General features: G+C 48.6%; 1 non-coding gene and 1 pseudogene across 1 annotated transcript; both read left to right on the top strand.

Moving 5' to 3' along the window:
• Positions 1–12735: 12735 nt before the first annotated feature.
• LOC139279181 (U2 spliceosomal RNA) lies at positions 12736–12927 on the top strand. Its single transcript, XR_011596416.1, has one exon. It is a non-coding gene; the product is annotated as a U2 spliceosomal RNA (small nuclear RNA).
• A 362-nt stretch (positions 12928–13289) lies between these two features.
• LOC139278651 (U2 spliceosomal RNA) lies at positions 13290–13468 on the top strand (annotated as a pseudogene).
• The last annotated feature ends 9537 nt before the right edge of the window (positions 13469–23005 follow it).

Consider the following 23005-nt stretch of genomic DNA (forward strand, 5'->3'; position numbering starts at 1 on the left):
AGCTTGAAGCCCATCCTTTCCAGAATGGAAGTGTTGGTCAGCTCCATTAGCGTACTTTTAGACCCAAACATGATGCAGCATCTGATGGCCGATGTCACAGCTTCCATTGCAGTACAAACAGAAGCCACACAATGTCTGAGTGTTGCAGTGGAAGCTCAGACTGCTCTCATGCAAGGTAAGCTTTCTGCCATCATTATTGTGGATTATAGTGTTAAAAGAGTGTCAGAGCAGTCCAGCAATCTATCCTTCAACAGATTACTAGGAATGCTGAGGCACCGTCCCGGGGGAGTGGCAGTGGCTCCATGGAACAATAACCTACTCTCCTCTCTCAGGATGACAGCATTTGTCCTCCCACCTCTGCCACTCCGCCAGTGCCCTTTCTGTTGCCTGTCAGCCAGCCAGTCCAGACTGCTGCCACCTATGCCAAGATGGTGCAGTCCACAGCTGGGCTGCTCGAGGTCGCACTCTAAAACCATCTGCAGTGTCCCCACTGAAAATCAGCAGCCTTCAACCAGCCATGCTGCAGCCACTGGGACAGCACTGTGTAGGAGCATTAGGATAGGCAAATGCACATGGAAGACAAACACTAAGGGAATGTACAAGGGTGATTAGTTGATTAGTTGTATGTAATATGACATGATTTGATTTATAAATTTGGTTTGCAATGTTTATTTTGTGGAGGTTTTTATTTTTGCATTGTGGCCAAGCGGATGTTGTTATGGTCAGTGATCGAGGGAAGGTAAGCTGTGGGACTGTTGGTGAATGGAGAATTGGGGTTGCTGTTACTCGTGTTGCACTCAGATGAGTTGTTCACGGACAGCCCAGGCAGAAAGAGGCTGTCTAGATTGCCTTCTCCCTTCCTCTTTCTCCTCCTCCTCCGCCTCCTTAGCTGCTCACCATATAGCTAGTGGCAAGGGCTGTGCCCTCATGATGGAGAGATGGTGCAGCATGCAGCAGACCACCATGAATTCGACACCCGCTCTGCCGAGTACTGCAGGGCACCTCCACAGTTGTCCAGGCAGAGGAAGCATTTTTTCAGCATGTCAAAGGTCTGCTCTACTACATTCCGTGTGACAGCATGGCTTTCATTGCTGTGCAGGTGTGCGTGGATTGCGGATGGACTGGTTGGGCCAAATGGAGTCATGAGCCATGTCGTCAGCGGATAGCCTTGTCGCTCAGTAGCCACCCTTTGGTTTGCCGTGGTGGCTCAAATGCAGGTGGCACAGGGGACTGCTACAAAATGAAGGCACCGGGTATGGTGACAGGATACCGGGCATTGACCTGCATGATTCACTGCCTATGGCTGCACACATGCTGCACATTGAGGGAATGGAATCTCTTTTGGTTCCGATATAGAGCAGAGTTGACATGCGTGCACGCAAAGCGATGTGCATGCAGTCAATGGCCCCTTGTACCAAGGGGAAGCCTGCAAACCTCACAAAGCTGTGAGCTCACTCCACCTGCTGCTCCCTGGCAAGTGAGATTAAAATGCAGTCAGCTCTCTTTGAATAGGGAGCATTAGTGATCTCCCTTACACAATTGTGAAATATTGTGAATATATCCAGCTCCAGCCGGAAGGATCCAGATACATAAAAGTTCATCGCCACGGTCACCTTCACAGCCACGGGTAATGCGTTCCTCGCCCTGCCCTGAGGTTGCAGTTGTGGCTGCAGCAAGTGACAGATTTCAGTGAGGATGTCCTCACACATTGTTCCTCGCTGAGGCTAAGATAGGAGAATGGCTCCCTGAACAACCTGGGCGCATATGGCCTCCTGCTGAGAACCCTTCTCTTCCTCCTCCTCCTGACTCTTCTAGTAGTTTGTCCTGCTCTGTGTAGCCTCTGTTCGTTCTCCAAGTCATGTTGTATTACATAGGATATATGGCACAGAAACAGGTCATTCGGCCCAACCAGTCCATGCCGATGTTTATAATCCACTCGAGCCTCCTCCCGTCTTTCCTCATCTAAATCTATCAGCATAACCCTCTATTCCCTTCTCCCTCATATGCTCGTCTAGCCTCCCCTTAAATGCATCTGTACTATTCATTTCAACCACTCCCTGTGGGAGTGAGTTCCACATTCTCACCACTCTTTGGGTAAAGAAGTTTCTTCTGAATTCCCTATTGGATTTCTTGGTGACGATCCTATATTGATGGCCTCTAGTTATGGTCTTCTCCACAAGTGGAAACATTCTCTCTGTATCCACTCTATCAAAACCGTTCATAATTTTAAAGACCTCTATTAGGTCACCCCCTCAGCCTCTTTTTTTCCAAGAGAAAAGAGACTCAGCCTGTTCATCCTTTCCTGGATATGTACCCTTGCATTTCTGGTATCATCCTTGTAAATCTTCTCTGCGCTCTCTCCAGTGCCTCGATATCCTTTTTATAATATGGCGACCAGAACTGTACACAGTACTCTAAGTGTGGTCTAACCAAGGTTCGATACAGGTTTAGCATAATTTCCCTGCTTTTCAATTCTATATCTCCAGAAATAAACCCTAGTGCTTGGTTTGCTTTGTTTACAGCCTTGATAACCTGTGTCTTGTGTATTTGTACTCCAATATCCCTTTGTTCCTCTACCCCACCTCAACTTGCACCTTCCAAGTAATAAGTGAGTACCTTATTCTTCCTACCAAAATGTAATATCTCACATTTATCTGTGTTGAACTTCATTTGCCTATTCTGCAAGTTTATTTCTGTCCTCCTGTAATTAGTTGCTGCCCTCCTCAGTATTGGCTATCCCCCCCGCCCCCTGCCCCCGCACCACTCTCCATCCGCAAATTTAGAAATTGTGTTTTTGATTGCAGAAGTCTTTCAGCGCCTGCTGCACAACTCCCTGTCAACCTTTGCAATATGAAACAACTATAGAAAGTACCAAAAACTTGTAGGGTTAGATTTTATATTCAAGAGGGAATTAGATATGGCCCTTATGGCTAAAGGGATCAAGGGGTATGGAGAGAAAGTGGGAAAGAGGCACTGAGGGGAATGATCAGCCATGATCGTATTGAATGGTGGTGCAGGCTCGAAGGGCCGAATGACCTACTCTTGCATCGATTTTCTATGTTTCTATGTTGTACACTTTTGAGCAGATCACCTAAAAATGGGCCTTATTTCTGGCGTGGGTGGTAAAAATGGGTTTTCAGATCGCCGGCTTGTCGCCCATTCTCAAAGACCCTAATCTCCATTTTTGAAATTGGCCGTTACCGCGACCGTTATGAAATGGGTGGTAGCATTAAATCCCTCTGACCTTCTGCCGTAAAGTGTCGCCGTCCTTCGCAATGGTATGGCAAAGCTCGATTTCCGTGATTCAGGAGGTCAAGGGCCATCATAACAGGCGCAGCCATCATAACAGGCGCAGAAGAGGAGACAGAGAGAGAGGGAGCTGAGAGGGAGTGAAGGTTTGTGTGGGTGTGGTGTGGCTGCTTTGGGAGGAAGGAGGGAGAGTTTAGAGCTTTAAGCAAATTGGAGAAAAAAAATAAGCTGTTACAAGCCAGATATTAGCCCGAATTTGGTGCCTATAATGGAGAGAGAGGAGGAGGCATCACAGCACACTGTGGAGACTGATGCTGGTGAGAGCAGTGAGCTGGGAGAGGAGCACATTGGAGGGCGCAAAAGACCGAGGAGATTCTCGGACAAGGCAAATGCCTCCCTCCTGCAGGAAGGCGCATTACGCTGGGGTGATTTGACTCTGGGAGGGCGTGGGAAGCCCACCCCAAAGGCCGACCAGAAGATATGGGCCGAGATAGCAGAGGTGGTCTCGTCGGCGACCAACGAGGAGCGTGAGCGCAACCAATACCACAAACGATGGAACGACCTTGTCGGATCCGCAAGAGTAAGTATTACATTTATTTACATGTACTTCTATATATTTTAATTTGATTTGTAAGAGTCATGAGTGACTATCATCAGATGTGAGGTTGTGCACTTTTACTGGGAATGTTGTACTCAAAGCCTGCGGTCACGGTGCTCGTCTTTAGGTAAACAATGATAATTATCATAATAATCATGAATACATCTGTCGGTTATGTGTTGTATCAGTGTCTGTGACAGCACCTAGCAATGATATCATGCAATGATCTTATGCCATGTCAAGTCATTCTGTCACCTTTTACAGAAGAAGCTATCGATGATGAGGTCCGTGCAAAGGCGAACGGATGGGGGCCACCAGTCCCCAGCGACATCACTGACATGGAGGAGCGGGTGCTCGCACTCATGCGGAAGCGTACCCGGACGGCCACGCAGGCATTTGCAGACCCTGAAGTGATGCACGTGAGTAAAGTATACACCATTGCGTGATGTGAAGTCAATAGATACCACACCCACTCATATCCAAACAATAATATATGATAGATGATTTCTAAAATTGTCCTATAAATAATGCTGGCCTAATCAAAATCATTGCAATGCAGAATGTGTTGATGGTCATGAAATGTGATGTCTGCGATGATTTTGATAACGGTGGTGCTTTTGTCATGCATATGCTGTGTGCAGCGCTGGATTCATCTTGTCACCCTAGCACCCCCTTTCTCCTCTAATATCCTCATTTGTGTTTTGCAGCTCAGCCAGTAGCGCGTCCCAAGGCAAGACCACAGAGGCTCAAAGGTGGGGCGCGGGGCCGGACTCACCGGACGATCCTACATCTGGTGCTGAGGAGCACCGATTCTCGCCCGTCAATCCGCTGGGTCTGTTCTCTACGGATGAGAGCGCGGACTTCGAGGAACCTGCATCACCACGCTCCAGAAACCATTCCACCCCAAGGCCATCTAGTGCTCCTCCGGCCACTCTGGAGGTACTGGGCCCAACCACCTCACCACAGGGCACCCCATTTGTCCCCAGATGGCGCTGACCCCACGGAGGTTTTGTGGACGAGGCAGGTCTGTTCCACAAGAGCCACATGAGAGCCGAGAGATAGTACAGTGATCCAGGAGGACTGTAGACATTGTTGACCAAATACATTGTGGGGCATATCCCGACGGCTGGCCACCATGACTGAGTACATTCGCAAATAGCGGAGGCCCTGGAGGCGATAGCCAGGAATACTGCTGGCACAGGCATGCCAGTGGTCCCGGAGCATGGCACTCCACCACCACCGCGAACGACAGATGAGAGGAAGGACCAAGATCCTGCTTCTGCATCAGAGAATGTTGCCCCCTCGGCCCCCCTTCCGCTCCCGTATCGCCTCTGCCTTCATCCCGCCCAATGAGGCACCGCCTGAGGAGCTCTTCGGTCAGGTGGCATGAAGCGAGGAGCGGAAGGGGTAGAGATGGGGAGAAGAAAGGGAGGGGGGAAGGAAAGTGAGGTGCGTGTCCGCAGGTGATGGCTGTGTTATATCTCCATCTCTGTGTATGCAATTTGTTGTAATATGTGTGTGGGCTAGGGGGCACCCCCTTGCTTTGCATTTGTATTCTGTTTTGCTGGACATGTTGACCATTTGATTGATGTCAATGGTTGAAACAGTGGGGTGGTGGTGGGGTGTTTTTGCCCGTGATGCTTATGATTTCAGATCAATGGTCGCATAAAATGTTTTTATTCAACATAACCTTGTTGCGCATTGTCTCCAATAGCTGAACCGCTACACACTGGTGATTCCTTAACATGAAAGGGTTAAATAAAACTTAACTTGAATCAACTTAAGCTTTAACACAACCAAGGTGATGCCCACCATTGATGTCTGAGCTGCACAGACACAGCAGCATTTCAGCTTTGTCAATCACAGCAACGTTCTTTCAGGCAAATTGTTCAGTTATGAGCTGCAGACGTAAGAATCTTGCAGCTATGTAGCCACCACGTCCCTTTCCTCCAATCTGGAGGGGGGCGTGGGCATAGTTGCATAGTCAGCCTAATTGTCTGGCCCTAGCTCAGCATCCAGCCCCTCGTTCTCCTCTTCCTCTCTCTCCTGAGGTGGATCAGTCCCTTCTGGCAATTCTTGTCCCCTCCTGATAGCCAGGTTGTGCAGCATGGAGCTACTTGCTCAGGGGTGTATTATAGCTCCCCTCCTGAGTGCTCCAGGCATCTAAAGCACTACATAAGCGTAGTTATTGTTTCTGGACCACATTGCGTGTGTCTCTGTGGCTCTGGTTGTATCACTTCTCGGCCTCGGTGTGGGTGTCACGCAGCGGGGTCATCAGCCAGGTAGCTAGGCCATATTGGTTGTGACCAAGCATCCAGCATTGTCCTTGTGGCTGACTCTTAAACATGTCAGAGACAGTGCTCTCATGCAGGATGTGAGCCTCATCGAAGCTGCCCGGACATTTGGCATTCACTGCCATTATTATTTGGTTGTGGTCGACAACAATTGGACCTTCAGGGAGTGAAATCCATTTTGGTTACAAAAAAGCTCTGGGTCCTGAGAAGGTATCCGCATGGCGATGTGAGTGCACTGTATTTCTCCCTGCACCCTGGGGAACTTAGCAATGTGGTAGAATGCTCCAGACCTGTCAGTCTGAGCCTCCGTGGTCATGGGGAAGCTGATAAAGTCCATCCTACGCGCGTCCAGGGCTTCCGTGACTTGTCTAATGCAGTGATGTGTGGCATGTGAGACAGAGGGGAAATCTCGATTGCAGAGTCCTGAAAGGAACTGGACGCGTAGAAAGGCAGTGCCGCGGTGACCTTGACCTCGACCGACATTGATGTCCTGATGGCAGTCTGCATATCTGACCTGATGAGCTTGCATATTTCATTGATATTCTGCATCCCAGAGTACTTAAGGAAGTGACCCTAGAAATGGATGAATTGGTGATCATTTTCCAACAGTCTATCGACTCTGGATCAGTTCCTATGGACTGGAGGGTAGCTAATGTAACACCACTTTTTAAGAAAGGCAGGAGAGAGAAAATGGGTAATTATCGACCGGTTAGCTTGATATCAGTAGTGGGGAAAATGTTGGAATCAATTATTAAAGATGTAATAACAACACGTTTGGAAAGCAGTGCCAGGATCGGTCCAAGTCAGCATGGATTTATGAAAGGGAAATCATGCTTGACAAATCTTCTAGAATTTTTTGAGGATGTAACTGGTAGAGTGGACAAGGGAGAACCAGTGGATGTGGTGTATTTGGACTTTCAAAAGAATTTTGACAAGGTCCCACACAAGAGATTGGTGTGCAAAATTAAAGCACATGGTATTGGGGGTAATGTACTGATGTGGATAGAGAACTGGTTAGCAGACAGGAAGCAGAGAGTCGGGATAAATGGTGACTAGTGGGTGCAGCAGGGCTCAGTGCTAGGACCCCAGCTATTTACAACATACATTAATGATTTGGATGAAGGAATTGAGTGTAATATCTCCAAGTTTGCAGTTGTTACTCAGCTGGGCGGCGGTGTGAGCTGTGAGGAGGACGCTAAGAGGCTGCAGGGTGACTTGGACAGGTTAGGTGAGTGGGCAAATGCATGGCAGATGCAATATAATGTGGATAAATGTGAGGTTATCCACTTTGGGGGCAAAAACACGAAGGCAGAATATTATCTGAATGGCGGCAGATTAGGAAAAAGGGAGGTTCCACGAGACCTGGGTGTCATGCTACATCAGTCATTGAAAGTTGGCATGCAGGTACAGCAGGCAGTGAAGAAGGCAAATGGTATGTTGGCCTTCATAGGTAGGGGATTTGAATATCGGAGCAGAGAGGTCTTACTGCAGTTGTACAGGGCCTTGGTGAGGCCTCACCTGGAATATTGTGTTCAGTTTTGGTCTCCTAATCTGAGGAAGGACGTTCTAGCTATTGAGGAAGTGCAGCGAAGGTTCAACAGACTGATTCGCGGGATGGCAAGACTGACATATGAGGAGAGACTGAATCGACTGGGCCTGTATTCACTGGAGTTTAGAAGGATGAGAGGGGATCTCATAGAAACATATAAGATTCTGATGGGACTGGACAGGTTAGATGCAGGAAAAATGTTCCCGATGTTGGGGAAGTCCAGAACCAGGGGACATCGTTTAAAGATTAAGGGGTAAACCATTTAGGACTAAGATGAGAAGAAACTTCTTCACTCAGAGAATTGTTAACCTCTGGAACTCCCTACCGCAGAGAGTTGTTGATGCCAGTTCATTGGATATATTCAAAAGGGAGTTAGATGTGGCCCTTACGGCTAAAGGGATCAAGGGGTATGGAGAGAAAGCAGGAAAGAGATACTGAGGTGAATGATCAGTCATGATCTTACTGAATACTGGTGCAGGCTTGAAGGGTCAAATGGCCTACTCCTGTACCTATTTTCTATGTTTCTATGTTTCTATGATCACCACCTTGTGAAAGCGCAGTCTCCGAAGTCAGGTGTGCTCGGACACGTCGAGGTAAGACCTCTTTTCCCTGTACGTGCGGGGTGTGTATGGTCTGGACCTCCTCCTCATTCTGGCACATCTGAGATTGGGCACATAATGATGTGCATTAGACGTTGTGCCCTTTGCACTCTGCAGCATCTGTGTATTAATTGATGCAGGCGTAGTAATGGCTGGCCCCATTTCATTGAAAGTATAATAGTGATTGATCAGAAGCAATAATGTGCATACTAAAATACATCTACAATAAACCCCAATCATGCAGAATCTGAAAATGTGTCTGTTGAGATGGTCACTTCACCTGAGAAGAACTCCAGAGTCAATCCAAACTCCCCCGAAGTTGAAGCAGCCTTTTGAATGAAGCGACCTGCGATTTAAAATATGGCGCCCACACCGCTGTGATTCGTTCAGAACAGTTCCACTTTTTCTGAGCGGTGTTTTGGGCGAGCGATGTTGTGGGCGAGATGTGTGCGAGGTGGTGAAAGTGAGGCTGGGCGATCTCCTGGGCTTTAGTTTCGACAAATTTGATCTTTACGACAAAATAAAGTGGGCGGGCGGTATTATTTTTTCCCGGCGTTACGTACATGAGGAAAGTAACGCTCGCCGATAAGTTTCCAAAAAATGGGCATCAGTTTCATTTTTTGACTAAATGGGCGATATCTGGGCCTTATACCTCATTTCAGCGGTAAAATGGATGTTAAGTGGGCGCTATGCATGCAAATCTAATGGAAAATCTAGCCCATAGAATCATACAAACAATCAGAAGATGTAAACCAACATCTAACCTACTTGATTATCCCTTTAAATAGTACTGGAAGGGGAGTCCTTCTTTTTTTAAAAATTAGTTCATGGGGCATACACGTCGTTGGCAAGACCAGCATTTATTGCGTATTGCTGATTGATGTTATGATCTGCCTGCTTTGCATACTTCCAATGGCTGTTCACTGCGCATGCACTAATGTCCTCATCAATATGGCGGCCGGCTTGATTCTCCCCACACTGCAGACTTCATTTTAGAGCTCCAAGATAACTCGTTGCACCCAAAAAACGGACACCAATGATCCGAATTTTGCGTCCAATCTTTCTTCCCCTCTCTTTATTTCTCTTTATGTACTTGATTTGACATTGAATTCACCCCCTTTAATTAACACACCTTTGTTTATTTCCCAATTCTTCAATCTCATTATTTAAGGATATAAACATTTGTTTGCCCTGTTCACTCATGTCCCAGATTTTCTGTTTTCCTCACTGTGCCGTTATCAGCTTGCACTTTCAGCAACTTTGTGGATAAAATCTTTTCAGTTGAAGGGTGCCTGAGCAAATCTAACTAATGGCAGATGCCGTTAGATGACCTGTTGAAGCAAAATCAGGCCCAAAGTTCCTCCTGTTTCTACCTCAAGATGTTATATATGTATACTATAGATATGCTCTGTGTAGTCACTGTATAGTTGCATAAGAGGTAACATAAACAAGGTACACACTGTATACACTATGCTGGCACCACCAGAGGGTGCAACTGGTGGAGGCCCAGGGGTCACCTGTACACCACATGTACCCAGGTATAAAAGGAAGTCCACCATGTGGTACCCTCACTCTGGAATTATATTAAATGGACTAAGGTCACTACAGTTCAAGTACAATACTTCGCTGCATGGAGTCATTATCAGAGCACGGAATGGCTAACCTTGGTATGTTGCAGCAGTTCGCCGATGGTGATGATTGGAATGCCTTTGTAGAGAGGCTCGACCATGTCTTCACAGCACAAGACCTGGCAGGCGATGATCTGGCCACACTGGCTGATAAGCGCAGAGCTATCCTGCTCACCAGTTGTGGGCCCACAGTCTATGGGCTCGTCGGGGACATGCTGGCACCAGCGAAGACAACGACCAAGACGTACGAGGAGCTTGTAACGCTGATCCAAGAACAACTCAAGCCCAGAGAGAACGTCCTCACAGCCAAACACCGGTTTTATACCCACCGACAACCCAGAGGCCAGGAAATCGCGAAATATGCTGCAGACCTCAGGAGGCTGGTGACACTGTGTGATTTCGGCGAACACCTCACTGAAGCGCTGTGGGATATCTTTGTCATCGGAATCGGCCATGAGGGCCTTCTTCACAGGCTACTATCTGCGGATACTACAGTCACACTGCAGAAGGCCATCGCCATGAGCCAGGCGTTCATGACCTCGACCTGCGGCTCTAGGCGGATGACTCATCCTCAGGACTCAAACCTGGCAAGTACTGTACACAGACTGGTGCCTTTTAGAGGCAGGATTGTAGAATGTGAATTTCCTCAGGGGAGAGAGAACAGGCCCCCGAATCCCTTAACTCTGAGTCTGCGGAGGGTGCTAATCGGTTAGCACCATGCTGGCGTTGTGGAGGAAATCACTGGTCTCACCAGTGCCGTTTTAAGGACTATGTGTGCAAAGGGTGAAGCACAAAGGGTCACCTCCAGCAAATGTGTAAGAGAAATATGACTCACTGTGTTGATGAAGAGTCTGCAGAGGGCCATGAATCCAGCGCGGATTATGAAGAGTTGGTCAGAGAGGCAGCTCAGCCCCACGATAAGGTGTACGGAATGTTTACCTGCACCACAGAATGTTCCCCATTGAGAATGGAAGTCGAGATAAACGGCGCTCCAGTCTTCATGGAGGTGGACACGGGGGCGAGCCAGTCAGTAATGAATCAAGAAGCCTTTGAGAGTCTATGGGACAATCAAATTGAACGACCCAAGTTGGTCCCGGTTCAAGCAAAGCTGTTCACCTACACCAATGAACTTATCCAAGTCGTTGGTAGTGTGAATGTTAAGGCACGGTGCACAAGTTACCACTGTGGATTGTTGCAGGTGATGGACCAACACTACTCGGAGGAAGGTGGATGGAGAAGATCCATTGGAGCTGGGAAGATTTCATCCCTCCAGCGATCGACGTCCCCCATGCTCAGAGGCAAAGCAAGCCCCCACCTGAGGTTGGATCCGGCACCAGAGAGCAAACCAGCACAGTACCCGAGGCACAGACCACTCAGCACGACTGCGTGGAGATGATCCAGCTGAGATGACCCGAACGCATCTTCCAGGCTCCAGTTGCAGGACTCCGGAGGAAGAAAATCAGATCCAAAGGCGACTTCCCAGCTTCGGAGGCAGAACCCGGGGAGAAGAGGATCACAGCAGCCGACATCGTGGATGGAAGAAAGATGGCGCCCAAACCACGAGGTGAAGCACTGAAGGAAAAGATGGCGGCGGCCAGACCACGAGGTGCAGCACTGATGGAGCAACATGTGGTACAAAGTGAAAAAGAGGAGTGGGTTTGTTATGTATTTAACCCCTTGCAACCTGTATTACACTACCACCAGAGGGCCTACCTGTTGGAGTCCTAAGGGATCCCAGCATCCCTTGGGAGCATGGTATATGAGCAGGCCACCCACGAGGTACCTGCACTCTGGAATCTTATTAAAGGAGCTAAGGTCACACTTGCTCACTGTACACAGTACTCAGTTTCATCCTTTATTGTGAACGCATCAATTAGCGACGAGGTAATGAACAACCGCGTGAAAATGCAAAGAACAGTTGGTATCCTGGAGAAGTTCTCAGAAGGGGACAATTGGGAGGCCTCCCTGGAGAGACTCAACCAATACTTTGAGGCCAACAGGCTGGAAGGGGATGAGAACGCTGCCAAACGAAGGGCGATCCTCCTAACTGTCTGTGGGGCAACAACCGATGGCCTCATGAAGAATCTCCTAGCTCCGGCAAAACCAACAGCTAAATCCTATGAAGAATTGTGTATGCTGGTCCGGGAGCACCTTAATCCTAAGGAAAGTGTTTTGATGGCGAGATATCGGTTCTACACATGTTAACGGTCAGAGGGTCAGGAAGTGGCGAGCTATGTCACCGAACTAAGGCGCCTCGCAGGACATTGTGAATTTGAAGGATTCCGAGAACAAATGCTGAGAGACTTTTTTGGACTGGATATTGGCCATGAGGTAATCCTTCGCAAACTGTTGACTGTTGAAACTCCGAATCTAAGTAAAGCCATAACGATAGCCCAGGCATTTATGTCCACCAGCGTCAACACCAAACAGATTTTGCAAAGTAAAGAAGTTTCGGCCAGTACTGTGCACAAAGTAACATTGTTTTCGAGCAGGAATATACATGGCAGAACGTACACGCCGGCTGCTGCTGCACGACCTCAGATAACCCAGCGTCCGCCATCAATCGTTAACTCGAGGCAGTTAACACATTGTTGGCGCTGTGGAGGTGATCATCGGTTCCATCAGTGCTGCTTCAAGCACTATGTGTGCAACGGTGGAAAAGCAATGGGACACCTCCAGCGAATGTGCAGGATAACTGCGAACTCTGCAAATTCTGCAAACCACCACGTTGCAGAGGAAGATCGATCCACTGTGGATCAGGCTGAATTGGAGTCGTGTACCGAGGAGGCAGAAGTGTACGGTGTTGTGTTCCTGACCCATCGCTTCTCGGCCTTTTGGCTAAGATCATGCGTAACTGACCTGACCAGCCACCATGACCTCCGGGTGGTTTCTCCCTGGTCAGGAAGGTATATGCTTGCTTTTTTGGAAACAGGAGGTGGGTGGGGTGGCTTGACCCATCCACCTCCACGGAGGTGTGTGGGGTGGCTTGACCCATCCACCTCCATGGCACGAACCTGGTATTGCAGTACTTCCAGGAACGGTGCAGTGGCTCTAGGCCTTTTGGCTAAGAGCATTGGCGCAGAGTGATCCTTGGCATGTGCAAGGTGACCTCTGGCGTTTGTGATTTGACAAAGAATTGGAACGATTGGCTACGAATTAAAATAAAAAATAATTTAAAAAAAAATCCACCTCCATGGCACGAACCTGGTATTGCAGTACTTCCAGGAACGGTGCAGTGGCTCTAGGCCTTTTGGCTAAGAGCATTGGCGCAGAGTGATCCTTGGCGTGTGCAAGGTGACCTCTGGCGTTTGTGATTTGACAAAGAATTGGAACGATTGGCTACGAATTTCAAAAAAAAAGATGAGACTACACATTGCTTCTCGGCCTTTTGGCTAAGATCAAGTGTAGTATCTGTTCTTATCAGTTTAATATCCCCTATGGGGACATGATATTGAATTGATTTTTGGACAGGGAGCTGGATCAGGGGCATGCCCCGTCCACTCCATGCACCGACCTGGTATTGCAATATTTCCAGGAACGGTGCAACTTCGTCTCTCGGCCTTTTGGCCTAAGATCAAACACATTGGCGCAAAGTGATCTTTGGCGTTAGAGTTGATCTGGAACGAAATTGGATTAAAAAAAAAGATGAGACTGCACACAGGGAGATTAAAGTAACAGTGACCTCAGTCTTTAATAAGACACTCCAGAGTCGGGAACAGGCCTTAGGGGCTGGCTTTTCTACAGTGCTCCCAAGGGATGCTGGGATCCCTTGGGTTATCAGGGGATGAGCTCCCTGGTGGCGGAACATGGGAGTGCATGCTTTACAGATACACAACATCACCCCCCCGCAAAGTCAAAGTGAAAACTATTTACAAGGTGAGGCGGTCGGGAGCCTTTCTTTCCCTAGTGGACCGCTTCGGTACAAATGACTGTTCTGGTGTGTTGGCTGTGCCCTCGCTGGGCTAGCGTGTTGTTGGCCCTGCAGGGCTGCTGGGTGAGCCTGGCCTTACTGGGCTGTTGGGTGTGATGGGTTCAATTTCCTGGTCCGGGGTGGTGTCGTTGATCCTTTGGGTGTGTGTTGTGGGCTCGATAAAGGTGATGTCTGCTGTGGGTTGTTCAGGGCAGTCTGTGAACCGCAGCCTCGTTTGGTCCAGGTGCTTTCTGCAAATTTGTCCATTGTCTAGTTTGACTATAAACACCCTATTCCCTTCTTTAGCTATCACCGTGCCTTGTTTAGCACATACACAGGGTCATTCAGATCAATTTCCCGTGACACAGTGGCGCGACCATGGTTTACATTTTGTTGGTGCCGCCTGCTCTCTACCTGATCATGCAGGTTGGGGTGAACCAGCGAGAGTCTGGTTTTAAGTGTCCTTTTCATGAGTAGCTCAGCCAGGGGCACCCCTGTGAACGAGTGAGGTCTCGTGCGGTAGCTGAGAAGTACTCGGGACAGGCAGGTTTGGAGTAAGCCTTCTGTGACTCGTTTAAGGCTCTGTTTGATTGTTTGTACTGCCCGCTCTGCCTGCCCATTGGAGGCTGGTTTAAACGGGGCTGAGGTGACATGTTTGATCCCATTGCGGGTCATAAATTCTTTAAATTCGGCACTGGTGAAACATGGCCCGTTGTCAGTATGTCAGGCAGGCCGTGAGTGGCAAACATGGCCCTCAGGCTTTCAATCGTGGCGGTGGCGGTGCTTCCCGACATTATTTCACATTCAATCCATTTTGAAAAAGCATCCACCTCCACCAGGAACATTTTACCGGGAAACGGGCCCGCATAGTCGACATGGATCCTCGACCATGGTCTGGAAGTCCAGGACCACAACTTAGTGGTGCCTCTCTGGGCGCGTTGCTCAACTGAGCACACACGCTGCATTGCCATTCACAGGACTCTAAGTCAGAGTCGATACCGGGCCACCACACGTGGGATCTGGCTATCGCTTTCATCATTACTAGACCCGGGTGTGTTCTGTGGAGATCTGAGATGTATGTCTCCCTGCCCTTTTTCGGTAGCACTAAGCGGCTGCCCCACAATGGGCAGTCTGCCTGAATGGACAGCTCGTCCTTTCGCCGCTGGAACGGCTTGATTAGCTCTTGCCTTTCAACGGGGATGTTGGCCCAGGTCCCATGCTGTACACAATTTTTTCCGAGGGACAGCAGAGGATCTTGGCTGGTCCAAGACCTAATCTGGTGGGCCATGACAGGTGATTTATTATTTTCAAACGCTTCCATGACCATCAACAAGTTTGCGGGCTGCGCCACCATCAACAAGTTAGCAGACTGCGCCATTTCCACCCCTGTGGTGGGCAATGGTAGCCGACTGAGAGCATCCGCAAAGTTCTCGGTGCCTGGCCTGTGGCGGATGGTATAGTTATACGCTGATCGCGCGAGTGCCCACCTTTGTATGCGGGCTGAGGCATTGGTATTTATCCCCTTGGTTTTCAGTGAACAGGGATATTAGTTGCTTGTGATCGGTTTCCAGCTCAAATTTGAGGCCAAACAGGTACTGATGCATTTTCTTTACCCCGAACACACAGGCTAATATCTCTTTCTCAATCATGCTGAAGGCCCTTTCGGCCTTAGACAAGCTCCTGGAAGCATAGGCAACAGGTTGCAACTTCCCCACAACGTTAGCTTGTTGTAATACACACCCTACTCCGAACAATGACACATCACATGCTAGTACAGGTCTTTTACACGGGTTATACAATACAAGCAGCTTGTTGGAGCATAAAATGTTTCTGGCTTTCTCAAAAGCAATTACTTGGTTTTTTTCCCCATACCCAGTTCTCACCTTTACGCAATAACACATGTATGGGCTCTAAGAGGGTGCTTAATCCCGGTAGGAAGTTACCAAAATAGTTGAGGAATCCCAGGAACGGCCGCAGCTCCATGACGTTCTGTGGCCTGGGTGCATTCCTGATAGCCTCTGTCTTGGCACGATCTTTCTCCCCAAAAACTCCACTTCTGTTGCCATGAAGACGCATTTCGACCTCTTCAGCCACAGCCCTACTCGATCCAGTCGCTGGAGGACCTCCTCCAGGTTTTGTAGGTGCTCGACGGTGTCCCGACCCGTGACCAATATGTCGTCCTGAAAGACCACCGTGCGTGGTACTGACTTGAGTAGGCTCTCCATGTTTCTCTGGAAGATCGCTGTAGCCGACCGAATTACAAATCTGTTGTTGATGAGCAGTCCCTTGTGCGTGTTGATGCAGGTGAGGCCCTTCAAAGACTCCTCCATGTAGGCCGAAGTCAGGTCGAGCTTGGTGAATGTCTTGCCTCCTGCCAGCGTCGCAAATAAGTCGTCTAAATTAGGTAGCGGGTATTGGTCCTGTAGCGAGAAACGATTAATAGTTACTTTATAATCGCCCGCAAATCCTGACCGTGCCATCACTTTTGAGTACTGAAACAATCGGGCTGGCCCACTCGCTGAATTCCACTGGGGAGATGATGCCCTCGCGTTGCAGCCTGTCCAGCTCGATTTCCACTCTCTCCCTCATCATGTGAGGTACCGCTCACGCCTTGTGGTGAATGGGTCGTGCCTCTGGGACCAAGTGGATCCGCACCTTCGCCCCAGAAACATTTCCAATGCGTGGCTCAAAAAGGGAAGGAAATTTGTTAAGAACCTGGTTACTTGAGGCCTCATCGACATGTGAAAATGCTCGGATGTCATCCCAGTTCCAGCGGATTTTGCCCAGTCAGCTCCTTCCAAGCAGTGTGGGGCCATCGCCCAGGACAATCCAGAATGGCAGTTCGTGCATCGTGCCCTCATAGGTGACCTTGACCATGACGCTGCCCAGGACAGTGATAAGCTCTTTGGTGTACATTCTCAGTTTTGTGTGGACGGGGCTCAGAGCTGGTCTGAGCGCTTTGTTGCACCACAGTCTCCCAAACATCTTTTTACTCATGAAGGATTGTCTAGCGCCAGTGTCCTGTTCCATGGCTACGGGTAAGCCATTCAATTTTACGTTTTGCATTATAGGTGGACATTTCGTCGAAAATGTGTGCACCCCGTGTACTTCAGCATCTGCCTCCTCTCTCTGAGGCTCAAAATTGCTTTGATCTACCATGGACCGATCTTCCTCTGCCACTTGGTGGTTCGCAGATTTTGCAGAGCTTGCAGCTTGTCTGCAAGCTCGCTGGAGGTGCCCCATTGTTCCACAGCTCTTGCAAACATACCCTTTGATGCGGCATGAATAGGCTGAATGGAAGCCTCCACAACACCAACAAGGTGTGAACTGCCTTGCATTCATCCTTTGTTGCGGACTCTGAGTCAGCTGGGTCACCTGAAGTCTGCTGGCAGTTGCAGACTCGTGGTTTCTGCCCTGTACATTTCTGCTCGCAAGCACAGTTCCAGTTAATTTATGAACATTGCTAGCACTTGTGTGCTGAGAGTAAAAGCTTTTACAGATCTATAAAAACGGAAAAGAGTGACTAAAGTAAATGTTGGTTACTTAGAAGATGAGAAGGGGGATTTAATAATGGGAAATGTGGAAATGGCTGAGACCTTAAACAATTATTTTGCTTCGGTCTTCACAGTGGAAGATACAAAAACCATGCCAAAAATTGCTGGTCACAGGAATGTGGGAAGGGAGGACCTTGAGACAATCACTATCACTAGGGGGGTAGTGCTGGACAGGCTAATGGGACTCAAAGTAGACAAGTCCCCTGGTCCTGATGAAATGCATCCCAGGGTATTAAAAGAGATGGTGGAAGTTATTGCAGATGCATTCGCTATAATCTACCAAAATTCTCTGGACTCTGGGGAGGTACCAGCGGATTGGAAAGCAGCTAATGTAACGCCTCTGTTTAAAAAAGGGGGCACACAAAAGGCAGGTAACTATAGGCCGGTTAGTTTAACATCTGTAGTGGGGAAAATGCTTGAAGCTATCATTAAGGAAGAAATAGCGGGACATCTAGATAGGAATAGTGCAATCAAGCAGACACAGCATGGATTCATGAAGGGGAAATCATGTTTAACTAATTTACTGGAATTCTTTGACGATATAACGAGCATGGTGGATAGAGGTGTACCGATGGATGTGGTGTATTTAGATTTCCAAAAGGCATTCGATAAGGTGCTACACAAAAGGTTACGGCAGAAGATAGAGGTACGCGGAGTCAGAGGAAATGTATGAGCATGGACAGAGAATTGGCTGGCGAACAGAAAGCAGAGAGTCGGGATAAATGGGTCCTTTTCGGGTTGGAAATCGGTGGTTAGTGGTGTGCCACAGAGATCGGTGCTGGGACCACAACTGTTTACAATATACATAGATGACCTGGAAGAGGGGACAGAGTGTATTGTAACAAAATTTGCAGATGACACGAAGATTAGTGAGAAAGTGGGTTGTGTAGAGGACACAGAGAGACTGCAAAGAGATTTGGATAGGTTAAGCAAATGGGCTAAGGTTTGGCAGATGGAATACAATGTCGGAAAGTGTGAGGTCATCCACCTTGGGAAAAAAAAACAGTAAAAGGGAATATTATTTGAATGGGGAGAAATTACAACATGCAGTGGTGCAGAGGGACCCGGGGGTCCTTGTGCATAAATCCCAAAAATTTAGTTTGCAGATGCGGCAGGTAATCAGGAAGGCGAATGGAATGTTGGCCTTCATTGCGAGAGGGATGGAGTACAAAGGCAGGGAGGTCCTGCTGCAACTGTATAGGGTATTGGTGAGGCCGCACCTGGAGTACTGCGTGCAGTTTTGGTCACCTTACTTAAGGAAGGATATACTAGCTTTGGAGGGGTTACAGAGACGATTCACTAGGCTGATTCGGGAGATGAGGGGGTTACTTTATGATGATAGATTGAGTAGACTGGGTCTTTACTCGTTGGCGTTCAGAAGGATGAGGGGTGATCTTATCGAAACATTTAAAATAATGAAAGGGATAGACAAGATAGAGGCAGAGAGGTTATTTCCACTGGTAGGGGAAACTAGAACTAGGGGGCACAGCCTCAAAATACGGGGGAGCCAATTTAAAACCGAGTTGAGAAGGAATTTCTTCTCCCAGAGGGTTGTGAATCTGTGGAATTCTCTGCCCAAGGAAGCAGTTGAGGCTAGCTCATTGAATGTTTTCAAATCATAGATAGATAGATTTTTAACCAATAAGGGAATTAAGGGTTACGGAGAGCTTGCGGGTAAGTAGAGCTGAGTCCATGGCCAGATCAGCCATGATCTTGTTGAATGGCGGAGCAGGCTCGAGGGGCTAGATGGCGTACTCCTGTTCCTAATTCTTATGTTCTTATCTTATGTTCTTATGAGAGATTTGTTTGGTGTTATTCACTGGTGGACATAAACACCTGTGCTATCGTAATGACCTTACTGAGGGTCGGTGTCTCTACAGTCAAAAGTTTTCATAGGATGGTCTCATGACCAATGCCCAGTACAAAAAGGTCTCTGAGCATTTGCTACAGGTAGCCATCAAACTCACATTGTCCTGCAAGTCGCCTTAGCTCGGCGACGTAGCTCGCCACTTCCTGACCTTCAGATCGCTGGCACGTGTGGAACCGATACCTGGCCATCAGCACCTCTCCTTTGGGTTAAGATGCTCCAGTACACAGTTCCTCATACGACTTATCTGTGGGTTTCAACAGAGCCAGAAGATTCTTCATGAGGCTGTAGCTCGGTGCCCCGCAGACCATGAGGAGGACCACTCTCCTTTTTGCAGCGCTTCCTTCTCCGTCCAGCTCGTTGGCTACAAAGTACTGGTCTAGCCATTCAACATAGGCTTCCCAGTCCTCACCTTCCGAGAGCTTCTCTAGGATGCCCACAGTTTGCTGCATCTTTACGTTGGATTCGTATACTCCTCGCCAGTTGCTGTGTTCCTAACACAGATGAGACTGCACACAGGGAGGTTAAAGTAACAGTGACCTCAGTCTTTAATAAGATACTCCAGAGTCGGGAACAGGCCTAAGGGGCCGGCTTATATACAGTGCTCCCAAGGGATGCGAGTCAGTCGATAATGAGTAAAAAGGCCTTCGACAGGCTGTGGGGAAAGAAGGCACACAGGTCCAATCTAAGACCCATTCACACCAAGCTAAGGACTTACACCAAGGAACTGATCCCTGTAATTGGCAGTGCTGAAGTCAAAGTCTCCTCTGATGGAGCAGTACACGAACTCCTGCTGTGGATTGTGCCAGGGGATGGCCCCGCATTGTTCGGCAGAAGCTGGCTGGGAAAATCTGCTGGAACTAGGACGACATTTGAGCGCTTCCGTCCATCGATGATACCTCATGTGCCCAGGTTCTGAGAATGTTTCCATCATTGTTCGAGCCAGGCATTGGAAGCTTCTCGGGGCGAAAGTGCAGATCCACTTGGTTCCCGGTATGCGACCCATCCACCACAAGGCACGGGCGGTACCATATATAATGCGTGAGAAAGTGGAAATTGAGCTGGATAGACTGCAGCGAGAAGGCATCATTGTGCCAGTGGAATTCAACGAGTGGGCCAGTCTGATTGTCCCCGGTATTTAAAGAGAGTGGCACGGTCAGAATTTGTGGGGACTATAAATTAACGATTAACTGTTTTTCGCTACAGGACCAGTACCTGCTACCTAAGGCAGACGACCTATTTGCAAGCCTGGCTGGAGGAAAGACGTTCACCAAGCTGGACCTGACCTTGGCCGACATGATGCAGAAGCTGGAGGAGTCTTCTAAATGCCTCACCTACATCAATACACACAAAGGTCTGTTCATCTATAAGAATGCCCGTTTTGGATTTGGTCGGCATGGCAATCTTCCAACGGAACATGGAGAGCCTGCTAAAATCGGTTCCTCGCACCATGGTTTTCCAGGACGACATACTGGTTGCAGGTCGGGACATCATGGAGCACTTGAAGAATCTGGAAGAGGTCCTTCGTTGGTTGGATCACGTGGGACTCAGGTTGAAAGTGTGTTTTCCTGGCGCAGGAGGACGAGTTCTTGGGAAGAAGAGTCGCGGCAGACGGCATCAGACCCACTGACGCCAAGACGGAGGCCATCAAGAACGCGCCGAGACCACAGAATGTGATGGAGCTGCGGTCATTCCTGGGACTCCTTAACTATTTCGATAATTTCCTATCTGGGTTAAGCACCCTGCTGGAACCCCTACATGCGCTGCTGCGCATGGGAACTGACTGGGTATGGGGAAATTCACAAGAGGCTGCCTTTAAGAAAGCCAGGAATCTGTTGTGTTCAAACAAACTGTTTGTCTTGTATAACTCTTGTAAATGATTAGTGCCAGCTTGCGATGCGTCGTCATATGGGGTCGATTGTGTGTTACAGCAGGCTAATGAATCGGGGATTTTGCAACCGGTCGCTTATGCATCCAGGAGTTTGTCCAAGGCCGAAAGGGTCGACAGCATGATTGTAAAAGAGGCTCTGACATGTGTTTACGGGGTGACGAAAATGCAGCAGTACTTATTTGGCCTCAAGTTTGAGCTTGAAACTGACCACAAGCCGCTCATATCGTTGTTCTCTGAGAGCAAGGGGATTAACACCAATGCCTCTGCCCGCATCCAAAGATGGGCGCTCACACTGTCGGCATACAACTATGTAATCTGCCACAGACCGGGCACAGAGAACTGCGCTGATGCTCTCAGTTGGTTGCCATTGCCCACCACCGGGGTGGAAATGGCATAGCCTGCAGACTTGCTCATGGTAATGCATGCATTCGAAAATGAAAAGTCCCCCGTTACGGCCCGCCAGATCAGGACCTGGATGAACCAGGATTCTTTACTGTCCTTGGGTAAAAAACTGTGTCCTCCATGGGAGCTGGTCCAGCGTTCCAGCAGAGATGCAGGAGGCAATTAAGCCGTTCCACAGGCGCAAAGATGAAATGTCCCTGCAGGCGGACTGTCTGTTGTGGGGAAATCACGTGGTCTTGCCCAAGAAAGGCAGAGATACATTCATTTGTGAAATGCACAGCACCCACCCAGGCATCGTAATGATGAAAGCCAGATCCTCAGATTTAGAGTCATGTGTGCGCCATTGCAACACTTGCTCTCAGCTGAGCAATGCACCCAGAGAGGCACCACTAAGTTTGTGGTCATGGCCCTCCAAACTGTGGTCGAGGACCACGTGGACTATGCAGGCCCATTTCTAGGCAAAATGTTCTTGGTTGTCATGGATATTTACTCAAAATGGATTGAATGTGTAATGTCTGTAAGCACGTCCACGGCCACTATTGAAAGCCTACGAGCCATGTTTGCCACACATGGCCTGCCTGATGTCCAAGTCAATGACAATGGGCCATGTTTCACCAGTGCTGAATTCAAGGAATTCATGACCCGCAATGGAATCAAGCACGTCACATCTGCCCCGTTCAAACCCGTATCCAACGGCCAGGCAGAACGGGAAGTTCAGAGTCTGATGTATGGAGAAAGAGTCAGACTGAACACTGTGAGCTCAAAGTAAAGTGTGACCTTAGTCTTTTATTGCAAGTCTCCAGAATGCCGCTCCAATCTGTGAGGCCTCCTTAGATACCTGTGCTCCCAAGGGATTATGGGATCCCTTCGGACTCCAGGGGATGAGACCTCTGGTGGCTGTACAGAGTAAATACAAGTTTACATACATAACAAAAGTCTCCGCCCCCTCCCCCGCCAAAATCAATACTGTAACTATTTACAATGTGAGTTGATCTGGGGCCCTTCTTGCCCTGGTTGATCATCTCAGTGTGAACGCTGGTATTGTTAAATCATTTGTTGGGCCCTCGCTGGGCTGCTGTGCAGCTGGTCTTGCTGGGCTGGCTGGTGTGTTGGACCCTGCAGGGCTGCTGTGCATGATGTGTTCTGCTTCGTGGTCAACCGTGGTGTTGGTTGCCACTGGTGTGTGTGTTGGGGGATCAAAAAAGCTAGGGTCCAAGGTGGGTTGCGCAGGATGGTCAGTGAATCTGAGTTTGATTTGGTCCAAGTGTTTCCGGTGAATGAGTCCATTTGAAAGTTTGACCTGAAACACCCTACTCCCCTCTTTGGCCACGACAGTGTCGGGAAGCCACAGGACCTTGTCCATAATTCAATACAAATACAGGATCATTGATTTCAATCTCACGTGACACGTTTGCGCTATCATGTTATGTTCTTTGTTGAAGCCACTTGCTCTCACCTGTTCAT

The sequence above is a fragment of the Pristiophorus japonicus genome, chromosome 1 (genome assembly GCF_044704955.1).
Source record: "Pristiophorus japonicus isolate sPriJap1 chromosome 1, sPriJap1.hap1, whole genome shotgun sequence".
Taxonomy (NCBI): domain Eukaryota; kingdom Metazoa; phylum Chordata; class Chondrichthyes; family Pristiophoridae; genus Pristiophorus; species Pristiophorus japonicus.